Genomic DNA, 23,461 nt, shown 5'->3' with positions numbered 1-23,461 from the left:
TAAAAATAAAATAAAGATTACTCTCAAGTTTTAGCATTAGCAAATGGATAAAGGGTAGTGCCAGTTCTTGAAATGAGGAAGATATGGTTGGGCAGATTTGTGATTCAGGTGTGAGAAATCAAGAATTATCTGTTTAAACTTCCTACGTGATATTTAATTATCAAGTCAGTAGTTCTGCAAATGAGTCTGGAACTCAGAGAAGAAGTAAATGATGGTTATATGCCTGTAGAAGTCATCAGTGTATATAGAGCACTTAAAGTCATTGAATTTCATGAGATGATTTAGAGATGAGAATTTCATGAGATGACCTATGTAATAAATATTTTAGTTTTGAGGTTTAGGACACTCCAACGTTAAGAATGGGGGACAGTAGTCAGGAAATAGGAAAACTTCCATATAGTCTTGAAGCCAAGTGAAGAAAGTTTTTCAAGAAGGAAAACGTGTTCATGATGTCAAATATTGTATTGGGAGGACCAGAAATACCATGGCAGAAGTGACTATCAGATTGGGAAAGATACAGTCATTGTGACAATGCCAAAGTGAATTTCAGTGTAGCGGTGGGATAAAAATGTTAAAGAGAAAATTGGAGGTAAGGAAGTGAAGAAAATGAGTATCTACACTTCTTTCAGGAATTCTTATTATAAAAGAGAGCAGCTGATAAAAATTATGAGGGCACTAAGAGAGCTTTTTTTTTCTTAGAAAAATAGGAAATATTATGGTATGTTTGTCATTATGGTATTGTAAAGAGGGGAGGAATAATAATGTGGAAGGGAGAGGAGATACCTTCCTTGAGTAGGTGAGAGAGTGGGACCCAGTGTACATTTTGAAAAATTGGCTATAGGAAAGGAGCATGAACAGGTCAATATTGAATTAATAGGTAAACAGAGTCCAGTGGTCCAGATCTCTATTTGCTCATAGATATGATGCTGGAAAAGAAAGTCTTTGTTCTGATTTTGCAATTTTTTTTTGTTTGTTTTCAGTTAAATGAGAAGGGAAGGCAACAGCAAGGAGTAGGACAAACTGTTGCATACTTGAGGAGAGGAAAAGTTTCCTGTTGGTGAAGAGATTTATGGCCTATAGAAAAATGCTCCAAGGACTGAGGTTTTATAGCATCATTAGTTATAGCTAAAATTCAACACACTCTCTTGGTATCATACATTATTACTGGAGATTTGGGATAGAGGAATTAATTCCTTATGGACTTTTGAAGGTCTGTTCAGACTGAAGATTTTCTTATTTAATTTTTCATTGTTGTACCAGCTTTTGGATTCTATAACAATTTAACAAGGATTTATTGAGCTCAAATGATACAAAGACATATTTGCTTCCCTCAAGTTGCTTACAATCCTGATTCATTCCATTCATGAAAGTGATATGATCTTTGGGACTATTACCTCAGTATTTTAAAAAATACTGAAAAACAGTTAGTATGTGCTATGATCTGAATGTGTCCTAACAAATTTCATGTTGACATCCTAATGCTCAATGTGATGGTATTAGGAGTTGTGGCCTTTGGGAGGTGTTTTGGTCATGAGGGTGGGGCCCTCATGAATGGGATTAGTGCCACTATAAAAAAGATTCCAGAAAGATCACTTTCTTGTTTGTTATATGAGGACACAGTGAGAAGGTGCCATCTATGAACTAGAAAGCAGGCCCTCACACAAAATCTGCAGGTATCTCGATCTTGGACTTCCAGCCTTCAAAACTATGAGGAACACATTTCTGTTTAGAAGTCACCCAGTCTGTGGTATTTGTTGTTGTTGTTTTATAGTAGCCCTAATGGACTATAATAGTATCAGTTTGATGAAATGAAAATTTAAAATATTTGTCTTATTTTTCAAATTTTCCAGTCATCATTCACTTATGAAAGGTTATCTTGCTGGAGTAAATCAATTACTGGAGAAAATTTTCCATAAGCAGGGTGAATATTCCCAAATAAACATATTTAGTTTAAATCAGTAAGTAAACTCTAATCTACCTAAGTCTCTTCTCTCTCTCTCTCTGTCTCTCTCTCTCTCTCTCTCATTCTCTCTCCCCTTTCCACTGAGATGGCCAGGATTCTTGAAAGTGTTGCCCATACCCACGTGTTTCACTTCCCTACTTCCAGCTCACTCTCTAACCCATTTTAAGCTGTGTTCTCTCCTCCTAACTCTACCAAAGTGGCTCTCATTGAAGTCACCATCTTAAAATTTAATAGATGCTATTTAGTCTTCATCTTATTTGACCTCCCAGTAGCCTGTGACATGGTTGCTGAGTTCTTTTATCATACTCTCTTCCTTTGAAATCTGTGCATCCAGTCTGCGCTTTTCCATTCTATTCTCCATCCTGCATCCAGAACGATCCCCCCAAAAAGATCTGAATGTGTCATCCAAACCTGGCCTCCACACACAGACACTTAAAACTTACTACTGGCTTTTCTTTGCCACATTTCTATTTATATAGTGACCGATTCATCTGCTCAGCAGATACGCCTTTGTGTGACTGCAACCTGTCAGCTTCTCTGCTCTCATTATGGTACTCCCTCCCTCTCACTCTGTAGTCTTCCATCCCTTCCTTGCCCATGTCAACAGGGCTCCCAACACACACAGGGCTTATACCCATGCTGCCCCCCTTTCTTACTCCACTTTCCACCTTTAATGGCTACTCAGTCTTCTCAAAGTATCACGTTTTCAGGAGCCCCTTTCTTTGCCGTTCACTCTGGTTTGTTTGTTTATTATATACTCCCTTAGGATGGCATTCCTAAGATTATTAGCATAATCATTTCATTGATTGTGTTTCTCATGCCCAAGAATCTAGGGTACTTATGTTTTGCTTGCTATGTAATCTCCAATATTTAATACAGTGTCTGTTTCATAGCGGAAACTAAAAATGTGTTGGCTAAATGCCCACAACAATGCCATTTTAAAATGTAGCTCAACTTCCAGTTATTTTTTTACAGGTACAGTTTTCTTATTATATGTCACCTGACATTAACAAGAAAAGCATCCTTGGATGCTAGGGTCTATAACTGAGCACTGAATTTTCTTGATGACTTTAGACATAGAACACTAACAGTGTTTACAGTTATTCCTTTAAAATTCTGACTCTAACCCTCAAGAACAATGAGCAGTATCTTAAGCCAAAAGAATGAATAATGATGAAGACTCCTCATCTCTAAAGCTGTCTTAATGATCTTAAGGCAGGCATGCTGTTCTTCTCACCTATTAGCTACTTGGCTATCCTTTCTTTTTCCGTGTTCCAGACAAGTAGAGCTTAGGGGCAATAGTAAGTTTAAGCAAGATGAAAATCTTGTCAGTATATACTAATGTACCCTCTGTCCTTTACATCTTCTTTGTATATCTCTAAGTGCAAGCACAGGAAAGAGAAAACCTCAGGAAAAGTACAATCATGGTATTGCATCAGACCAATATGTACACACACACACACACACACACACACACATTAGCTTAATAGATGTTGTAGACCTGCTATTTAGCTCAACCATTTTAAAAGGCACAATTTTATAGGTCGTATTATTATTATAGCTCCTTTTAAACAGGAGCTTTGTCTATTCTATCCATCATTGAATTCCTCGTACTTAGTGCAGTACCTGGAACACAGTAGATGTCCTTAAATATTTGTTGAATGAATGAAAGATATACTTATTGTACCAGAGGATCTGTACTAAACATTTTATAGGGAAAGGGAATGTCATGCTTAATACTATCAACAACTCTGTTATTATCAATATGCTTTATGCTCTGTTATTATCAATATGTTATCAATTCGCCTCTCAGCTCCACATTCAACCTTTATTTCTACTTTATGAAAATGAATCTGGGCACTTTAAATATTTGTTCTTTGCCAGCTGGCATGATGTTAAGGTTTGTCAGTAGAGGGTGCAGGAAAAGCATTGCAAGAGAAAGGGGTTTCCTTCTTGAGTTCAGTGTGCTCACTGGGCACGTTCCTGGAGAAGCATATGCAGCTTCTCCAGCACCTGGTAGCCCCCAGGTTCCTCTGTCTCTCCTTGGGTTTTACAGTAGAGTGTCTTATTAAGACACCTCCTTGTACACAGCTTTCCTTGAAACTTCAGAGGGAAAGTTTTTGGTAAGTTGCAGAGGGTAGAGTTTCAGCAAGTTACATTAGGAAGGGACCACAGCAACTTCTCTGCTATCAGTGAGCCATGGATGTGTTCTCTCTAATGAGGTCTGGATTTCAGCCCTGGGCAGCTGCTTTCTTGGGTGCTCAATTTCAGCCCAAAGACTGTTCCCTGTAACTGTTATATCTGTGTTCTCTAGAGTCCTTATGTTTTTTATTAGCCACTTTCTCCTTACTATAATAGAATCCTCTCTTACCTATAGTCAATTCTTTATTTTAAACTTTTCCCCATTCAAATTATTATGTAATTCTTCTCTCTTGATTAACTGATAGAATTATCTTTATTTTACAAATGAAACTGATATCAAGAAGCAGTATAAATTTGTACAGGTTCACACAGCTAACAAACAAAGAACTGGCGTCTGAATCCAAGCAGTGTATTTAAGAGACTATGCACCTAACCATTATGTTAAACTGTCTCCTACATATAAACATAGTGAATATATTGTGTTCCATGAAGTTACCAATTGTGTGATATGAAGTACCTTTTTGATATGTTCTAAACTTGGGGGTCACATACAAACAGTTATGTATACACACTAGAACTCGGATTCCATAGCTTTCTATCACACCATATTCTTCTGTACTGCTCACTCACTGTGATTCTAGGATTCTTTATCTTTTCAGTGGAAAGGTACTATTAAATCGTTTAAAAAATTTCCTTAGTTATCAGGCCCCCACCCAATCATGTTAATTTCTCCACCTAAGTCATCTCTAATTTTATTATATAAATGTATGTTTTGTGGGGAATATTTCTATGCATGTATTAATTTTCTGCCTCCGTTAACTAGTTGTACAGGTTGCATGTAACTTTTTGAGTATTTCTTCAAACCATATTTAGAATTAACCATGTGATCAGGTCACCAAGGTAAAATATTGGAACATAGATATTGTAGATAATTTGATAGTTGTGACTTTTTGATATCTTATTACCATTCTGCATCTAGTATAATATAAGAAAAACAAGCTAAATATTTTTTTAAAAAATCAGAATTAAAGGCTAGAAACTGTGCTTAATTAAAGCTGATGGTTATTGAGAGAGAGAGACAGAGAGATACAGATTAGCTCTCCGTGTTAGGAATGGATGGCCTGATTTTCTCCTCAACCTTTCTGAAATTGTTTACTTGAAAAGTGAAAAACTCCAAGAGAATTTGTGTTTTTTCAGTTTCCTAATTTATATTGCTTCTTTACATTTGGTTTCTCCAAAACACTGAAGAAAGATTAAGCTAATAAGTCAATTATTTCTCCCACTCTCAGAAAAATACAAAACAAACAAACAGTTTCAGTCTTATAATTTGGAGCTTTGCATACCTCTTCTAGAAACTTACAGTTGTTTTTTTTCTTCAATCAAAACCAAAATAATTTATTGGTTATAAGACAAATAACTGAATTCTAACCTTTACCAGAGAAGTATGTGAATGAGTAAGCAGTGCTCCCACCTGATAGCCAAGCAAACACAGCATCTTCTAGCATGTGACTTGGCTCTGCAATTGATTATTGTTATCATCATTATATTTCCAATGTGACAGTTTTAGTTTTGTGAAAAGGATTTAATTGGTTAAAGAAAAAAAGTCTCCTGTCCATTTCCAAAGAGCAGACCGCCTGATTTGTTCTTTCTCTTAGAGGGGAAGGATGAAAATCAAAGCAAGAGTGTTCCTGGAGACAGTTTGAGGGCCCAGTGGAGTGGAGATGCCCCTTTTGACCTTTCATCAGTCTTTTCATTTCCCACAGAAAGATTCCAGAAAGATAACCTAGGAAGCTTATGTGATGCAGAGCTGAGTTCCTGCGGTTGGTTATATGCGATATCAGAGACAGAATTCATGGTAAGTAGATTGTCTCTTGTTTGTGATATTTTAAAATATAATTTTAAAGATCTCTTGGTAGTTGCATTTATTTTTTATTGTGTGTATAGGTGTGTATTCCAAACATATGTTTATATGTGGGTATAAAGTGTTCATATTATACATTAGTTTATGGTTCCATAAACACAAAATGACTGTTTGAGGTGCTGCTTCAATCATGGGTCCCTATATACTGGTTATTTTGATTTTTTTCTTAACTATGCCCAAAGGATATTACATTTATCTATTTTCCCATGAATAAACCTATGTTAGTGATATGAGGGATATATTTTTTTTCCATTTTGTCTTCTTTCAGTTAATTTTAACTTCATTATTAAGATGAATTGTAACGATGTTTAAAACCCCAGAGGCAAACTGGCTTCATTTGATTTCTTCTGGTAGATAAAAAAAAACTGTTAATACTTCCAATCTTCTGTGAAATGTGGCCTGTGCTTTGTGCTTACATTTTTAATGTGCCTTTCAAAATAGAATTGATTTGGTTCTTTAAAAAAAAAAAAAAAAAAAAAAAAAAACCACAAAACAATAAATAATTTATAAGGGTAAGGATAGGTTGTTTTTTTCTTTTTTCTTTTTTTGGGGGTATAAGCAACTGAAATGGTAAAAATAATCTTACCATATTAAGCAGTTGAAAGCAAAACAATGCTGTTGTTAAGTAGTTTGAGCTTCCAAAAAGTATTTACCTCAAGATGCAACTTGTTTGGCATGTGCTGTCTCAGGAAAACAATTTTGTCTTGGCTCTCCATGGAGTCTGACCCCTGCTCAGGCCTTCTGATACAAGTAACAAATACTATCTGCAATTCACTCAAAGGAAAACATGTTATAGTTGTATCAAGTGTCAATTTCTGGTGGAATTTCAGGTAACTTCATGAAAAAAATGACACATTTTTATGAATTAGGTAGCTCTTTGTAATATAAACTTTATTTCATGCCAAGAAGGTGGCCATTTTTTTTTGCCAAGCTCCCAGTTCAGGCCTTGGAGACAGAGTCATCTGGCCATTAGTTTCTGTATTACATAGAAAATTGCCTTCTTCCATTCATTTAGGTAACAGACATTTATTGAGCACCTTCTCTGTTCCTTGTGTTGTAGGAGATAAAAAACCTGAATTAAACACAGACTCTGCCCTCAAGGAACTTCAAGTCTAATGGGAAAGATGGGCAAAAAACATATTGTTTATAGTCATGGAAGACCCAAAGGAAGAAGAAGGAGGTGGAGGAGAAGTAAGTACCATGTGAAAGTAATATATGAGTATTGCGGTGTCTTTTGGGAGGGGAACTTGACTTAAAGACCATTTCTTCTTCGTATCAAGAACATAATGGGGTGACTTCTTGTTTTGAAGTTATTTTTCTGTGATAGAATTCTGTATCAGCTGAATTTTAGGGAACAGAGACACTTCAGTTGCTGCTTCTTCATCTTTTCTCTCTCATTAGGGCAGTGGCTTTTGTGAACTACAGGAGCCCCTCACCCACCCTTTTGGTAACAATCCTAGACCAGCCTTGCCAGCCTAATTATTAGCAAATTGCTCTTGCTAGATCAATGGACATGCTTTCAAGTCTAATAAGAATGAAAAAAGTGTTCAAAGCTGAGGTATTTTTAGTCCTATGGAGAGATTGATTTTCTATGAGGTTCTCTGAATTACCTTAAAAACAAAACAAAACAGAAAAACTTCTTTTAAGTCCCAGCCAACATTTCAGGTTTGAGACTCATGACGATGAAGAAACAATTTCTTTAATGTCCCTCTTTCATGAATGAGAACCCATTCATGCTTTCTCAGTAAATGTAATATCTTGATGCTATCAGCTTTTGCTGTATTAAAAAGTACAACTCAGGTGCTTTAAACAATAAATATTTATCATTAGGATGATTCTGTAGGCTGGCTAGATGTTCCGAGCTATGATAGATTATCTGGGGCTAGGATGGCCTCACTCACAAGTTTGGAAACTCAGAAGGGGAAGCTATGAGGGCTCCTCATGATTTGGAAGCACTAGGGGTCCCAGTAGTGAGCAAGAAAGGACAAGCCCCAATGCACATTTTTGAAGTTTCAGCTTCTGGTGTGTTGGCTAATGCCCCATTAATGAAAGCAAGGCATAAGACAGCTCAAGACCAAGAGATGGAGAAAAAGACTGCAGCTCCTGATACGAAAGGTGGCAAAGTCACACTGCAAAAGGCTATTCATACAAGGAAGTAGGAACAAATGTGAGGCTACATTTTGCTGCACCAACTTACCTCTGAGAGGTAGAGTCAGGAGAGGGAGATATTTGGGGATAGATAGATATTCTGTAGCAAACCTTAGAGTACTCCAAGTGTAAATGGATTTCCCTGAGTCTTGCCTCTGGTGCAAGTTTCATCATCCTGCAATTCATTACCTTTTGGAGATTTTGGAAGTTGTTCTAGAGTAGAGGGAGACTCCAAAATGAGAGTGGAGCTTGTTAAAGAAAAAAGTGGCAACAGATAAGATGAGCAGACAGAAGTTGATTTTATTTTAATACTATTGTCGGCACTGGGGCAGAGAGCCCAGAGCAAGTCTGAATACTTAACTTCAGTGAAACAAAAGGTGGAAGGTTTTAAACCCTGGGGATGAGCAAGTGGAAAAGTACTGGAGGATGTTAGAGGAGAGGTTGATCAATGGGATTTGTTGAGCACACTCAGTTATTTCTGAGTTTGTAATTTTTTTTTTTTTCTGTGATTAAGCCAACTGTGCTTGCTAATTGACACCCATGGAAGTCAGACTTCTACCCTCCACAGAGACTCCCAGATAGGGATGCTATCTACTCTGATGTTTACATTTCAAACATGACGACTAGGTCCTTGAGAAAAAAATTTCCTGGGTTGTGAAACTGGCAAGAGGCTTAGAAGCAATTTACATACATTTCAAAGGGGGGCAGAGAAAGGATTTATAATGACAAATTTTCTAAACTAAATGCTCTAAGAAAAGGGAGGTCAGGAGCTAGAGGCAGGAAAAAGCCCATCTAATTTAGTTAAACTGAGTGGGTTGTTGTTCATTCCATCTTGGTCAAGCCTTCAAGGAGCAAAGCAACTTATTTTATACCGCTGCACAGGGCTGCCTGGTCTAAACATCCCCCATAATGACTGTCACAGAGAGCAGAAAGAACATTTTAACCAATTTAATGTTTTAATAACTGTTCAACAAGTTTTAAAGTAATTTTAGGGAAAAAAATCTCTGTATGTATAATTCTTTTGTTTTCTATGCTGTTTCTAATGAATCATCAATATCATCGCTTTCTGTCAATGTTTCTCACCTTATATTTCTGTGGGTCCCTACTATGGAGCTCTGACATAGCCATGTATCTACAGAGGGTGCCAAAAAGATGTATATACATTTTAAGAAAGGAAAACACTGTATTAAAATTGTAATAATATATACCGATAACAAAAGATGAATACAAGTCATATTTGACTTTTGTAATTACAAGAGGTGCTCAAAATGGTTACCATCCGTATCCAGGCACTTCTGATTACGGCGAACTACTGCTTGAGCAGTAGTATACATTTTTGTATACATTTGTGGGGCACACCAGGTACAGTGGGTATCATTTACTGAAATGCGCATTAAAGGCCAGGCAGCTGACATAGATTCCATAGAAGAGGAAAATGAGACTTAGAGATATTAGATGACTGGCCCAAAGTTTTGTAGATCAGTACAACAGTGATGATATCTGGACCAAAATGTGTCTGACAATAATACCCAGGTTGCAAGCATTCCTCCAACAAGCCAGTCTCAGAGTGAAAGCTGGCCCTGGGTGAGATGCTGAAACTCGGTCTTAAATACTCTTTAACTTCCTGTTTGTTTCTCATTCCCCCCACACTATGGCATCCATCCTTCCAAAACAGTTATGCTCTGGCTTATTAAAACCAGTTCTCAGGTAAGGTCCTGATGTCTACTTTGCAAAGGTATTAGATTAGAAATCCTTTTAATTGGGAAACAAATTGTTGATGTTCTAGAAGGAAAATGTAATCACCAGTCAAGTGGGTGAAGAAAGCATTGTGTTTGTTTGTTTGCTTTTTTTTTATTTTAAGCTAATGTGGTGAGGAGAAGCAGACACCGGGAGAAGGTACCCTATCCAAGGTGTCTGAGGACATACCTCACCATATCCAATTTGTGTAAAGACAGAACCTTGACAGAAGCGCTATTGGAAACATTCTCATGCTCTGAGAAGTTGCGTTTCTATCAGTACGAGAATATCAGTTGTTTGAACTTTCTTGAACTGAGATTTCTTAATTTTCTTGAGAGTATGTTTCGAGAGTACTGTTTTTTTTTTTTTCTAATAGAAGTTGATATCCCTCCTAGTTTTAATGTTGTTAGTAGTAGGGCTATTCTTAAAACCATCCCTGAAAAATAATTAGCCACCCACTGGAAACGCTGATAGAATGTTCCCTCACTCTCTAAGAAATTCTGTTTCATGTCATGTCTGTTTTGGAACACACTATGCAATTAACAGCCTTTTAGTTCCTGTGAGTGGTGGAAAGAATGAACAGTGAACAGTAAATGTAAAAATGACACTTGTCTATTTCAGGAATGGTCTGAGACTTAGTTTGATAGTTGGGACAGAGAAGGAAACAAGGTCTTTTTTCCCTCATTTGATGTCCCCATATTTTACTTCTGAAAAATGACCCATAAAATAACTAGCCCAAAACAGGGTAATAGAATGGTTCAGGTTTGTAAGAAGCAGTATAGAATTGATGATGTCCTTGTAGGTTTTGGTTAAACCATTGGAGGCATTGCTGCCCAGGTGGCTCTGTCCAGAGATGTTGGCTCTGTCCTAATTACACCAGTTGGAAATTTTGTTTGGCTTCCAGGAAGGTGGCCAGACATTGAAATGTGGACATCACTGTTCTCATCTCAAATTGAGACATGTGCTTTCTAGTGCTTTGTGGAAGACAGAGGCCGGCAGACTCGCTGCCACATTAGCCTCTTTTTCCCTGGGTGTAATCCCAAATCAAAGACCTTACTGTCAATCTGACATCTTCCAGGATTTAAAAAATAAAACACATACACACACACACACACACACACACACACACACACACACAGCAGTCCCCCAATTTGTGAAGATTCTAGTAATGAGCTGCAAATCATGCCACAGCTTTCCTTCGGGAACTTCACAAGACAGAGAACTGGCTCAGAAGATGCTATTTTTAGAGTTCCATATAGGTTTATCTTATTCAGCATTGAGGCTACACTAACAAAATTGTGATTAGAAATGCTCCAGAAAATAAAAAAGGTATTCACTCATCTTTGGACATTTTAGAACTCAAATTCTGTGTCTTACAAGCTGCTGAATCCTTTCTAAATGGCTGTTGTGAGGGTATCACCACGCAAAGGGAAATGAGGCATGCACTGGTAAGTCATTATTTCTGCAAAATGTCTGTCCATGTATTCCCTCTTGGTCAGGGTACCATAGCTCAGACTCACAGTACTCCATGGCAGGTGGGGCAATAAGACATTAACTCTTGGACAGGAGACCTGCTTCATACCTTATTACCTCAAAGTAGTGAGCTGTAGGAAGCTGTTGCTGTATCTGGTATGAATTAATTCCTATTTTGGGGTCTGTGGAGGTACAGAAAGTGGCATGAAATTGTGTTCTAGAGAATCTCAGGCGTATAGGCTTGGACTAAGTATGTGACTTGAACATCAATGTATCATTAAGTTAGGAAAACCTCCTCAAGTCCCCAAATAAGTTATTGATTGTTATAGATCATAATAACAGAGGGAATTTCACTGAAGAACTGAATATTTAACCTGCCAGCACATGACTCTTACATTAGCCGCTAACACTTTTCCCCATCATAAACAAGCCATCTAAGTCAAGGAAATAACAATGTAACCAATGGACTCAAAATTGTAATTAGGCCAATAAACTGCTTTAGTGATGCTATCTGTCAAACAGTCATTCTATGTAAAGGTGGGGGGGGCATTCACTAACTAAAAATAGTAGCTGCTGATACAAAGAAATGGCAATTATAACCAGTTTTGCATTGCTCTGTGTTGCATCTAGTTTAATATGTGTTTCTTCTGCATTAATAGACAAAGATATTTAACTGTTTGTAGGCAAACAAGAAAGACTCTATCCTCTATAGAAGGGATTAGAGGAAAAATCAGAAGAGTGGGATGTAACCAGGAATCTTATCTAAAGGAAAAAGGAAGTTCAAGAAGGAGAAAGAGTTCAGTTAGGTCTTCCAACAGTAAAGGAGAAACCATTTCTGCAGCAATGGCTGAAAATTGTAGCTGGCATATCTTTGCTGTGATCCATGCAGTAAGAAACAGAAACAAAGGACAGGGCTTCATTCCATTGTTGTCTTTCTTCCACATGCACACACCCACCAACATGGAACTACAATGCTTCTTGGCATAGACAACAACCCCCCTTATCTAATATAGTATTTAACCAGAGAAAGGATATTGTTTTGTAAGAGCCATCTTATAAGATATAGGTTATATGACTCACCATGATCCAATTCTGTAATTTGTATCAAAGTTGGTCCCTTTGAGAAAGATGTAGTTAGAAAATCATGTTATATTCCCATACAGACTTTTAAGTGACAAAATTATTTTTACCCATGAGACTTATTTTGTGAATGTTTTTATATATAAACATTGTGTAAATGTAGTGGATTTCGTGTGCCTGAGATAATATGACTATCAGCTCAAAGAAAGACTTTTGTCATGTAAAGCATTCTTTTGGGATTGGTGACTTTTAGTTTTGTATTTTTAAAATATTTTTCAATTATAGTTGACTTTTAATATTATTTTATATTAGTTTCAGGTATTCAGCATAGTAATTCAACATAGTAATTCAACATTTATGTAATTAATGAAGGAATCCCGATAAGTAGTACCCACCTGGCACCACACATAGTTATTATAATATTATTGACTATTTTCCCTATGCTGTACTTTACATCCCTGAGACTATTTTGTAACTACGAATTTGTACTTCTTAATCCCTTCAACTTTTTTACCCTGCTCCCAATCCCCCTCAGTCAACCATCAGTTTGTTCTCTGTACTTATAAGTCTGTTCCTGCTTTGTTTGTTTGTTTGTTTGTTTACTTTGTTAGATTCCACATATCAGTGAGATCATTTGGTATTTGTTTTTCTCTATCTTACTTATTTCACTTAGCATAATACCCTCTAGGTCCATTCATGTTGTCTCAAATGGTAAGATTTCATTCTTTTTTTATCGCTGAGTAACACTGTATTGTATATATGTACCACTCCTTTATCCAGTTATCTATTGATAGGCACTTAGTTGCTTCCATAGCTTGGCTATTGTCAATAATGCTGCAATGAATAAGGCGCATATTTATATATTTTTTATTTTTTTTATTTTTTTTTTTGAATTAGTAGTTTGAATTTCTTTGGATAAATACCCAGAAGTGGAATTGCTAGGTGATGTGGTAGTTAGTTTAATTTTTTTTTTTCAGGAAACTCCATACTGTTTTCCATCGTGGCTGCACCAATTTTTAATCCTACCAACACTGCACCAGGGTTCCCTTTTCTTCACATCCTCACCAACACTTGTTTGTTGATTTATTGATAATAGCCGTTCTGAAAGGTGTGAGGTAATACTGAGGTTTAGATTTATATTTTTCTGATGATTAGTGATGTTGAGCACCTTTTCATGTGTCTATTGACCATCTGTATGTCCTCTTTGGAGAAATGTCTCTTCAGGTCCTCTGCCCATTTTTTAATTGGATTGTTTGTTTTTTGATGTTGAGTTGTATGAGTTCTTTATAAATTTTGGATATTAACCCCTGGTTGGATATATCATTGGTGAATATCTCCTATTCAGTAGGTTGCTTTTCATTTTGTTGGTGGTTTCCTTTGCTGTGAAAAAACTTTTTAGTTTGATGAAGTCCCATTTGTTTATTTTTTCTTTTGTTTCCCTTGCCGGAGGAGATATATCAGAAAAAAAATATTAGTAACAGCAATGTCAGAGAGCTTACTGCCAATGTTTTCTTGTAGGAGTCTTATGGTTTAGGGTCTTATATTTAAGTCTTTAATCCATTTTGAGTTTATTCTTGTATATGTTGTAAGAAGTGGTCTAGTTTCATTTTTTGCATGTATCTGTCCAATTTTCTCAACCCCATTTATTGAAGAGATTGTCTTTACACCATTGTATATTCTTGCTCTTTTGTGGTAGATTAATTTACCATATAGTCATGGGTTTATTTCTTGGTTCTGTGTTCTATTTCATTGATCTATGTGTCTATTTTTATGCCAGTATCATGCTGTTTTGATTACTATAGCCTTTTATAGTTTGTTACCAGGTAGCATGATACCTCCAACTTCGTTCTTCTTTCTCAATATTGCTTTGGTTATTCAGGGTCTTTTGTGGTTCCATATAAACTTTAGGATTGTTCGTTCTAGTTCTGTAAAAAATTCCATTGCTATTTTGATAGGTATTGCATTGAATATGTAGATTGCTTAGGGTAGTTTGGACTTGAACAATGTTAATTCCTCCTATCCAAGAGCGCAGTATATGCTTCCTTTATTTGTATCTTCTTCAATTTCTTTCTTCATTTTCCTATACTTTTCAAAGTACCTGTCTTTTACCTCCTTGGTTAAATTTATTCCTAGGAATTTGTTTTCGATATAATTGTAAATGGGATTGTGTTCTTAATTTCTTTTCTGACAGTTTGTTATTGTTGTATAAAAATACAACTGATTTCTGAATATTAATTTTGTATCTGGTACTTCACTGAATTCATTTGTCAGTTATAATAGTTTTTTGATGGAACCTTTGGGGTTCTTTATATATAGTATCATGTCATCTTTGAATAATGGCAGTTTTACTTCTTCCTTTCCAATTTGGACACCTTTCATTTCTTTTTCTTTTCTGATTGCTGTGGGTAGGACTTCCAATACTATGTGGAATAAAAGTGGACATCCTTGTCTCATTCCTGATCTTAAGGAAAATGCTTTTAGATTTTCTCCATTGAGTATGATGTTAGCTGTGTGTTTGTCATATATGGCTTTTATTTTGTTGAGGTATGTTCCCTCTAGTCCCACTTTGCTGAGAGTTTTTATCATAAATGGATGCTGGATTTTTTCACATACTTTTTCTACATCTATGATCATATGATTTGTGTTCTTCATTTTGTTTATGTCATAAATCACATTAATTGATTTTGTGCATATTCAACCAATCTCCCATCCCAGCAATAAATTCCACTTGATCATGGCGTACAATTTTTTTAATGTATTGCTGAATTCAGTTTGCTAGTGTTTTGTTAAGGATTTTTGCATCTATGTTCCTCAGGAATATTGGCCTATAATTTTTTTTTTTTTTGGCGATGTCTTTGTTGGGTTTTAGAATCAGGATAATGGTGGCCTTGTAAAATGAGCTCAGGAGCTTTCCCTTCTCTTGAATTTTTTTGAATAGTTTGAGGAGGATAGGTGTTAATTTTTCTTTGAATATGTGATAAAATTTATATGTGAAGCCATCTGGTCCAGGACTTTTGTTTGTTGGGAGTTTTTTGATTATTGATTTGATTTTGTTAGTAGTAATCAGCAGTCTTTTCAGATTTTCTGTTTCTTCTTGATTTAGTTTTGGAATACTGTATGTTTCTTGGAGTATCCATTTCTTCCAGATTATCCAATTTGTTTCTTATAGTCCTTTGTAATTCGGTGGTGTCAGTTGTCATATCTCCTGTTTCCTTTCTATTTTATTTATTTGTGTCCTCTGTCTTTTTTTTTTTTTTTTTGATGAGTCTGGTTAGAGGTTTATCAATTTCATTTATTCTTTCAAAGAGCCAGTTCTTGGTTTAGTTGATGTTTTGTATTTTTTTAGACTCTATTTCATTTATTTCTACTCTGATCTTTATTATTTCCTTACTTCAACTCACTCTGGGCATTGTTTGCTGTTCTTTTTCTAGTTTCTCTAAGTGTAAGTTTAGATTGTTGATTTGTGATTTTTCTTGTTTCTTGAGGTAGGCCTGTATTGCTATGAATTTCTCTTTTAGGACGACTTTTACTGTGTCTCACAGGTTTTGGGTCACTGTGTTTTCATTTTTATTTGTATCAATGTAGCTTTTGATTTCTTCCTTGATCTCATTGTTAACCCATTCGTTGTTTAGTAGCATGTTATTTAGCCTCCATGTGTTTCTGTGTTTTTGGTTTTCTTTTCTTGTAATTAATTTCTAGTTTCATGCTATTTTGGTCAGAGAAGATGCTTGATATAATTTCAACTTCTAAATTTACTGAGAATTGTTTTATGGCCTAATGTATGGTTTATCTTAGAAAAATGTTCCATATGCACTTGAAAAGAATGTATATTCTACTGCTTTGGAGTTATATGCTCTAAAAACATCAATTTTATCCATCTAGTCTAATGTGTCACTTAAGGCCCCTCTTTCCATGCTGATTTTCTGCCTGGAAGACCTATTCATTGATATCAATGGGTTGTTAAAGTCCTCTACTCTGACTGTATTACTACCAATCTCTCACTTTATGTCTGTCAATTTTTGCTTTATATATTTAGGGGCTCCTACGTTGGGTGCATAAATATTTACAAGAGTTATATCATCTTGTTGGATTGATCCTTTTATCATTATAAAACGTTCAACTTTGTCTCTATTATAGCCTTTGTTTTAATGTCTATTTTGTTTGATATAAGTATGCTACCCTAGTTTTTTTTTAAGTTTCCATTTGCATATAATACCTTTTTTCCATCCCTCTACTTTCAATCTGTCTATACCTTGCAATTTGAAGTGTGTCTCTTGTACAGTATATGTAGAGCTTTTGTTTGTGTTTTTTTTAATCCATTCAGCTACCTTATGTCTTTTGATTGGAGCATTTAATACATTTACATTTGAAGTGATTATTGATAGGTATGTAGTTATTTCCATTTTATTATTCATATTTATGCTCTTTTTATCCTCATCTTCTTCTTAAAGAAGTCCCTTTAACATTTCTTGTAATACTGCTTTGGTGTTGATGAATTCCTTTAGCTTTTTCTTTTCTGGAAGTTCTTTATTTCTCCTTCAATTTTAAGTGATAGCCTTGCTGGGCAGAGTAGTCTTGGTTGGAGGTCCAAAATAATCACTGTGAGTATTTTGTGTCAGTCCTTTCTGGCCTGCAAAGTTTCTGTTGAGAAATCTGCTGACAGTCTTATGTGAACTCCCCTATACTGTAACTGACTGCTTTCCTCTTGCTCCTTTTAAGAGTCTCTCTTTGTCTTTAACCTTTGGCATTTTAATTATGATGTGTCTTGGTGTGGGCCTCTTCAGGTTCATCTTAATTTGGGACTCTATGTGCTTCCAGAACTTATATGTCTATTTCCTTTGCCAACTTATGGAAGTTTTCCGTTTTCAAATAGGTTCCCTTGCTCTCCGTCTTCCTCTTCTGGTATGGGGTTGATGACATATAAATGCCTTTGATTGCTTCAAGGACTGCATACCCTCCTTTTCAGATAACCTTTTGTCATCGTACCAGGAGACTTATCCATACTTGCATCCATCTGACATATTTTTCTCCAATTCTTAAATACAAGGCACCTTTCTTTTTATCTCAGTTCACTTCATCATCTATTCCCTTACATTTATCTCCTGCCCCGTTCATATAGATGGTTCCATTTACTAACATTTCTCTTTCCTATATCATCAATTTATCTTCTGCACTGGCTCATTTTCCTCCCTTTGAAGAAACTCAAGTGTCTCCCATTTTCAAACTACCCTATTTTGACACTGTGTCTCTCATCTGACACTGTACAGTCTGCCAACCCTCATCTCATGTAATTTCTCTTACTCCTCTTTCCTGATAATATTAACTGTATTCTATTCCTTCGTTTACATTTTGCTCCTCAATTCTGTGATTTGCTTTCAATGTCCCATTCTTTGGAGTCAGTGTCCTACTCTTGGAGTTTATGAATCACCATTTCATTGCCAATTCCAGTGAACATTTCTAAATTTGCAGCTTATAGGCTTCTCTTGTGACCTCCTGCTCTATGTGCTTAGTGTAGATAACACCATTTTCTCCCAGCTGCCCTCCTCTGTCTGTGACCATTTATGCTCCTCCTCATTCTTTAAGTATTAGTGAACTCCAGGCTTCTGATTTTTGCTCAGTGTTCTTCTTTTTCCCATATTTTTTTTCAGTGCTGTTATCTAGCTCCAGCCCTTTCCTCCGTGACTCCCAGTGCATATTTTTAGGCCACACTTTTCTTCAACTTTGTCCAGGTAAGCTTACTGGATATTTGGGACATTTAGATGTTCCAAATACTCCTCATACTCAATATATTCCAAATTAAACATCACTTCCCCCCACTAGAATTTAGACTCACTCTTCCACCAGTATTTTTTGTTTTTTAGAAATTCAAATGTACCAAAATTTATAAATAATAATTCTGCAATTGCTGGCATATCTGAGTGGCAGAAATATACCATTTAGGTCCAGGTTCAGGGACAGGACAGTGTTATTCTTTTTTTTTTTTTAATTAGATTTATTGGGGTGACAATTGTTAGTAAATTTACATAGATTTCAGGTGTACAATTCTGTATTACATCATCTATAAATCCCATTGTGTGTTCACCACCCAGAGTCAGTTCTCCTTCCATCACCATATACTTGATTCCCCTTACCCTCATCACCCACCCCCCACCCCCTTACCCTCTGGTAACCACTAAATTACTGTCTGTGTCTATGAGTTTTTGTCTCTCATTTGTTTGTCTTGTTCTTTTGTTGTTTTTGGTTTATATACCACATATCAGTGAAATCATAGGGTTCTCTGCTTTTTCTGTCTGACTTATTTCACTTAGCATTATACTCTCAAGATCCATCCATGTTGTCACAAATGCTCCTATATCATCTTTCCTTAATGCCGAATAGTATTCCATTGTGTATATGTACCACAACTTCTTTATCCATTCATCTATCGAAGGACATTTTGGTTGTTTCCATGTCTTGGCCACCGTAAACAAAGCTGCAATGAACATTGGAGTACACGTGTCTCTATAGAGAAATGCTTTCAGATTTTTTGGGTAGATACCCAGGAGAGCGATTGCTGGGTCATATGGTAATTCTATTTGTAATTTATTGAGGAACCTCCACACTGCCTTCCATAGCGGCTGCACCAGTCTGCATTCCCACCAACAGTGTATGAGTGTTCCTTTTTCTCCACAGCCTCCCCAACACTTGTTACTATTTGTCTTGTTGATGATAGCCATTCTGACTGGGGTGAGGTGATATCTCATTGTGGTTTTTATTTGCATTTCTCTGATGATTAGCGATGTTGAGCATTTTTTCATATGTCTTTTGGCCATTTGTATGTCCTCTTTGGAGAATTGGCTCTTCAGGTCCTCTGCCCATTTTTCAATTGGGTTGTTTGTTTTTTTGTTGTTGAGGTTCATGAGTTCCTTATATATTTTGGATATTAGCCTCTTATCGGAGGCACTGTTTGCAAAAATCTTCTCCCATTCAGTTGGTTGCCTCTTTATTTTGTCGATGGTTTCTTTTGCTATGCAGAAGATTTTAAGTTTCCTATAGTCCCATTCGTTTATTTTAGCTTTTACTTCTATTGCCTTTGGAGTCAAATTCATAAAATGCTCTTTGAACCCAAGGTCCATAAGTTTAGTACCTATGCTTTCTTCTATGCAGTTTATTGTGTCAGGGCTTATGCTTAAGTCTTTGATCTATTTTGAATTAATTTTGGTACATGGTGACAGATAGCAGTCCAGTTTCATTTTTTTGCACGTGACTATCCAATTCTCCCAGCACCTTTTATTGAAGAGGCTGTCTTTCCTCCATTGTATGTTTTTAGCTTCTTTGTCAAAAATTATCTGTCCATATTTATATGGTTTTATTTCTGGGTTCTCATTTCTATTCCTTTGGTCTATGTGTATATTTTTCTGCCAATACCATGCTGTTTTGATTATTGTAGCCCTGTAGTGCAAGCTAAAGTCATGAAGTGTGATACCTCCAGTATTTTTTTTTTTTTTCTTAAGATTGCTTTGGCTATTCGGGGTCTTTTTTGGTTCCAAACAAATCTGATGATTTTTTTGTTCTATTTCTTTAAAAAAATGCCATTGGGATTTTGATGGGGATTGCATTAAATCTGTATATGGCTTTGGGTAATATGGCCATTTTAACTATGTTGATTCTTCCAATCCATGAGCACGGAATGTCTTTCCATTTCTTTGTGTCTTCTTCAATTTCTTTCAAAAATGTCCTATAATTTTCAGCATATAAATCCTTCACATCCTTGGTTAAGTTTATTCCTAGGTATTTTATTCTTTTTGCTGCAATTGCAAAGGGAATTGTTTTTTGTATTTCTTTTTCTGAGATTTCATTGTTAGTACACAGGAATGCAATGGACTTTTGTACGTTGATTTTGTAGCCAGCAACTTTACTGTATTTGTTGCTTGTTTCTAACAGCTTTTTGGTAGAGTCTTTAGGGTTTTCTATATATAGCATCATGTCATCTGCAATGAGTGATAATTTAACTTCTTCGTTCCCAATTTGGATGCCTTTTATTTCTTTCTCTTGCTCGATTGCTCCAGCAAGGACTTCCAACACTATGTTGAAAAGCAGAGGTGATAGGGGACTGCCCTGTCGTGTTCCTGAACATAGAGCAAAGGGCTTCAGTTTTTCACCACTAATTATGAGATTAGCTGAGGGCTTGTCATATATGGCCTTTGTTATGTTAAGGTATTTTCCTTCTATACCTATTTTATTAAGTCTTTTAATCATGAATGGATGTTGTATCTTGTCAAATGCTTTTTCTGCATCAATTGATATAATCATATGATTTTTGTCCTTTATTTTATGTATGTGATGTATCACATTGATGGATTTGCGGATGTTGAACCATCCTTGTGATGAACGACCCACTTGGTCATGATGAACAATCTTTTTAATGCATTGTTGTATTCAATTTGCTAGAATTTTGTTTAGGATTTTTGCATCAGTATTCATCAGAGATATTGGTCTGTAGTTTTCTTTTTTTGTGTTGTCCTTACCAGGTTTTGGTATCAGGGTAATGTTGGCCTCATAAAATGAGTTAGGGACTACTGTCTCTTCTTCAGTTTTTTGGAAGAGTTTGAGTAGGATTGGTATCAGATCCTCTTTGAAGGTTTGGTAGAATTCACTAGTGAAGCCATCTGGTCCAGGACTTTTGCTTTTGGGAAGGTTTTGGATGACTGATTCAATTTCGTTACTGGTGATCGGTCTGTTTAGATTTTCCAGTTCTTCATGGTTCAGCCTTGAAAGACTATATGTTTCTAAGAACTTGTCCATTTCTTCTAGGTTATTGAATTTGGTGGCATATAGTCCTTCATAGTATTCTTGCATGATCCTTTGTATTTCTGTGGTGTCCGTGATAACTTCCCCTTTTTCATTTCTGATTTTGTTAATTAGTATCTTCTCTCTTTTTATCTAGTGAGTCTAGCCAAGGGTTTGTTGATTTTGTTAATCTTTTCAAAGAACCAGCTTTTTGTTACATTAATGTTTCTATTGTCTTTTTGTTCTCTATTTCATTTAGTTCGGCTCTGATTTTTGTTATTTTCTTTCTTCTGCTGACCTTTGGTTTCACTTGTTCTTCCTTTTCTAATTCTTTAAGGTATAACATGAGATTATTTATTTGGGATTTTCCTTGTTTCTTGAGATAGGCCTGTAATGATGTAAGTTTCCCTCTTAAAACTGCTTTCGCTGCATCCCCAAAATTTTGGTATGATGTATTTTCATTCTCATTTGTTTCTATGTATATTTTGATCTCTCCTCTAATTTCTTCTTTGACCCAGTCATTCTTTAAAAGTATGTTGTTTAATCTTTATGTATTTGTGTTTTTCCTGCTTTCTTTTAGCAGTTAATATCCAATTTCAAAGCCTTGTGATCAGAGAATATGCTTTGTATGATTCCAATCTTCTTAAATTTGCTGAGGCGGATTTTATGTCCCAATATATGGTCTATCCTTGAGAATGTTCTATGTACACTAGAAAAGAATGTATGGTCTGATGTTTTAGGATGAAGTGCTCTATATATGTCAATTAAGTCCATTTCATCTAATGTGTCTTTTAGGGCTGCTATTTCGTTTTTTATTTTGTTTGGATGATCTATCCATAGCTGCCAACGATGTATTTAAGTCCCCTAGTATAATTGGGTTTTGGTCAATTTCTCCCTGTAGTTCTGTTAGTAGTTGCTTGGTATATTTCGGTGCTCCCTGATTGGGGCATAAATATTGATGACTGTTATGTCTTCTTGTTGTATAGTCCCCTTTACCATTATGAAATATCCATCTTTGTCTCTTGTTATCTTTTTCACCCTGAAGTCTGTTTCATCTGATATCATTATGGCTATACCTGATTTTTCTGGGTACCATTTGCTTGGAGTGTCAATTTCCACCCTTTCACTTTGAATCTATGCTTGTCCTTGTAGCTGAGATGTGTCTCTTGGAGACAGCATATGGTTGGGTTTAGTTTTCTGATCCAATCTGCTACTCTATGCCTTTTTATTGGTGAGTTCAGTCCATATACATTCAGGGTGATTATTGATATGTGAGGATTTCCTGTCATTCTATCTTTAGTTTTCTGATAAGGCTGTGTCTCCATTGTTCCTTTGCCTTTTTGTTGTTGTCTATTATTTCTGTGTGGTGATATTCTACAATGTTTTTTTCTGTTTCTTCTTTTATTACAGTATATATTTCAGTTCTGGATTTTTTTTTTTGAGTGGTTACTCTTAAGTTTATGTAAAAGAAAGTTTGATATTTAGAGTATTCCATTTTCTTCACCACGCTTACTTTCTCCGTTCCCATATTCTGGTTCATGCCTTTACTTTCCCCTTTTTTATGTTTTGGTTGCCACAAATTGTCCCTGTTGATGGTGGTCGAATAGCCTCCTTTAGTATTTCTTGTAGTGCAGGTCGTGCATTAGAAAATTTTCTCAGCTTCTGTATGTCTGGAAAGGTCTTTATTCCTCTTTCATATCTAAAGGATATCTTTGCTGGATATATTATTTTTGGCTCATAATTTCTCTCTTTCAATAGTTTGACTATTTGTTTCCACTCCCGCCTGGCTTGTAGAGTTTCTGCTGAAAAATCAGGTGATAATCTAATAGGCTTTCCTTTGTAGGTTACTCTCTTCTTTTCCCTGGCTGCCTTGAGGATTCTTTCTTTGGCGTTAGTTTTAGACAGCTTCAATACAATGTTCCTTGGAGAAAGCCTGTTGGGATTGAGGTATTAGGTGTTCTATTTGCTTCTTGGATTCGAGGATCCAGTTCTGTCCACAAGTTGGGGAAGTTCTCATCAACAATTTGTTTGAATATATTCTCTGTTCCCTACTCTTTCTTCTCCTTCGGGTATGCCCATTATATTGCTTTTTCTGATAGAGTCAGAAAGTTCTTGTAGAGTTCTTCCATTTCTTTTAAGTCTCAAGTCTCTTTCTTCTTCCATCTGTGTAATTTCCAGGTTTCTATCTTTGATGTCACTGATTCTTTCCTCCATCTGGTCAACTCTAC

The sequence above is a fragment of the Rhinolophus hipposideros genome, assembly GCF_964194185.1.
Source record: "Rhinolophus hipposideros genome assembly, chromosome: 7".
Lineage (NCBI taxonomy): Eukaryota > Metazoa > Chordata > Mammalia > Chiroptera > Rhinolophidae > Rhinolophus > Rhinolophus hipposideros.
This window is presented reverse-complemented; position numbering follows the sequence as displayed.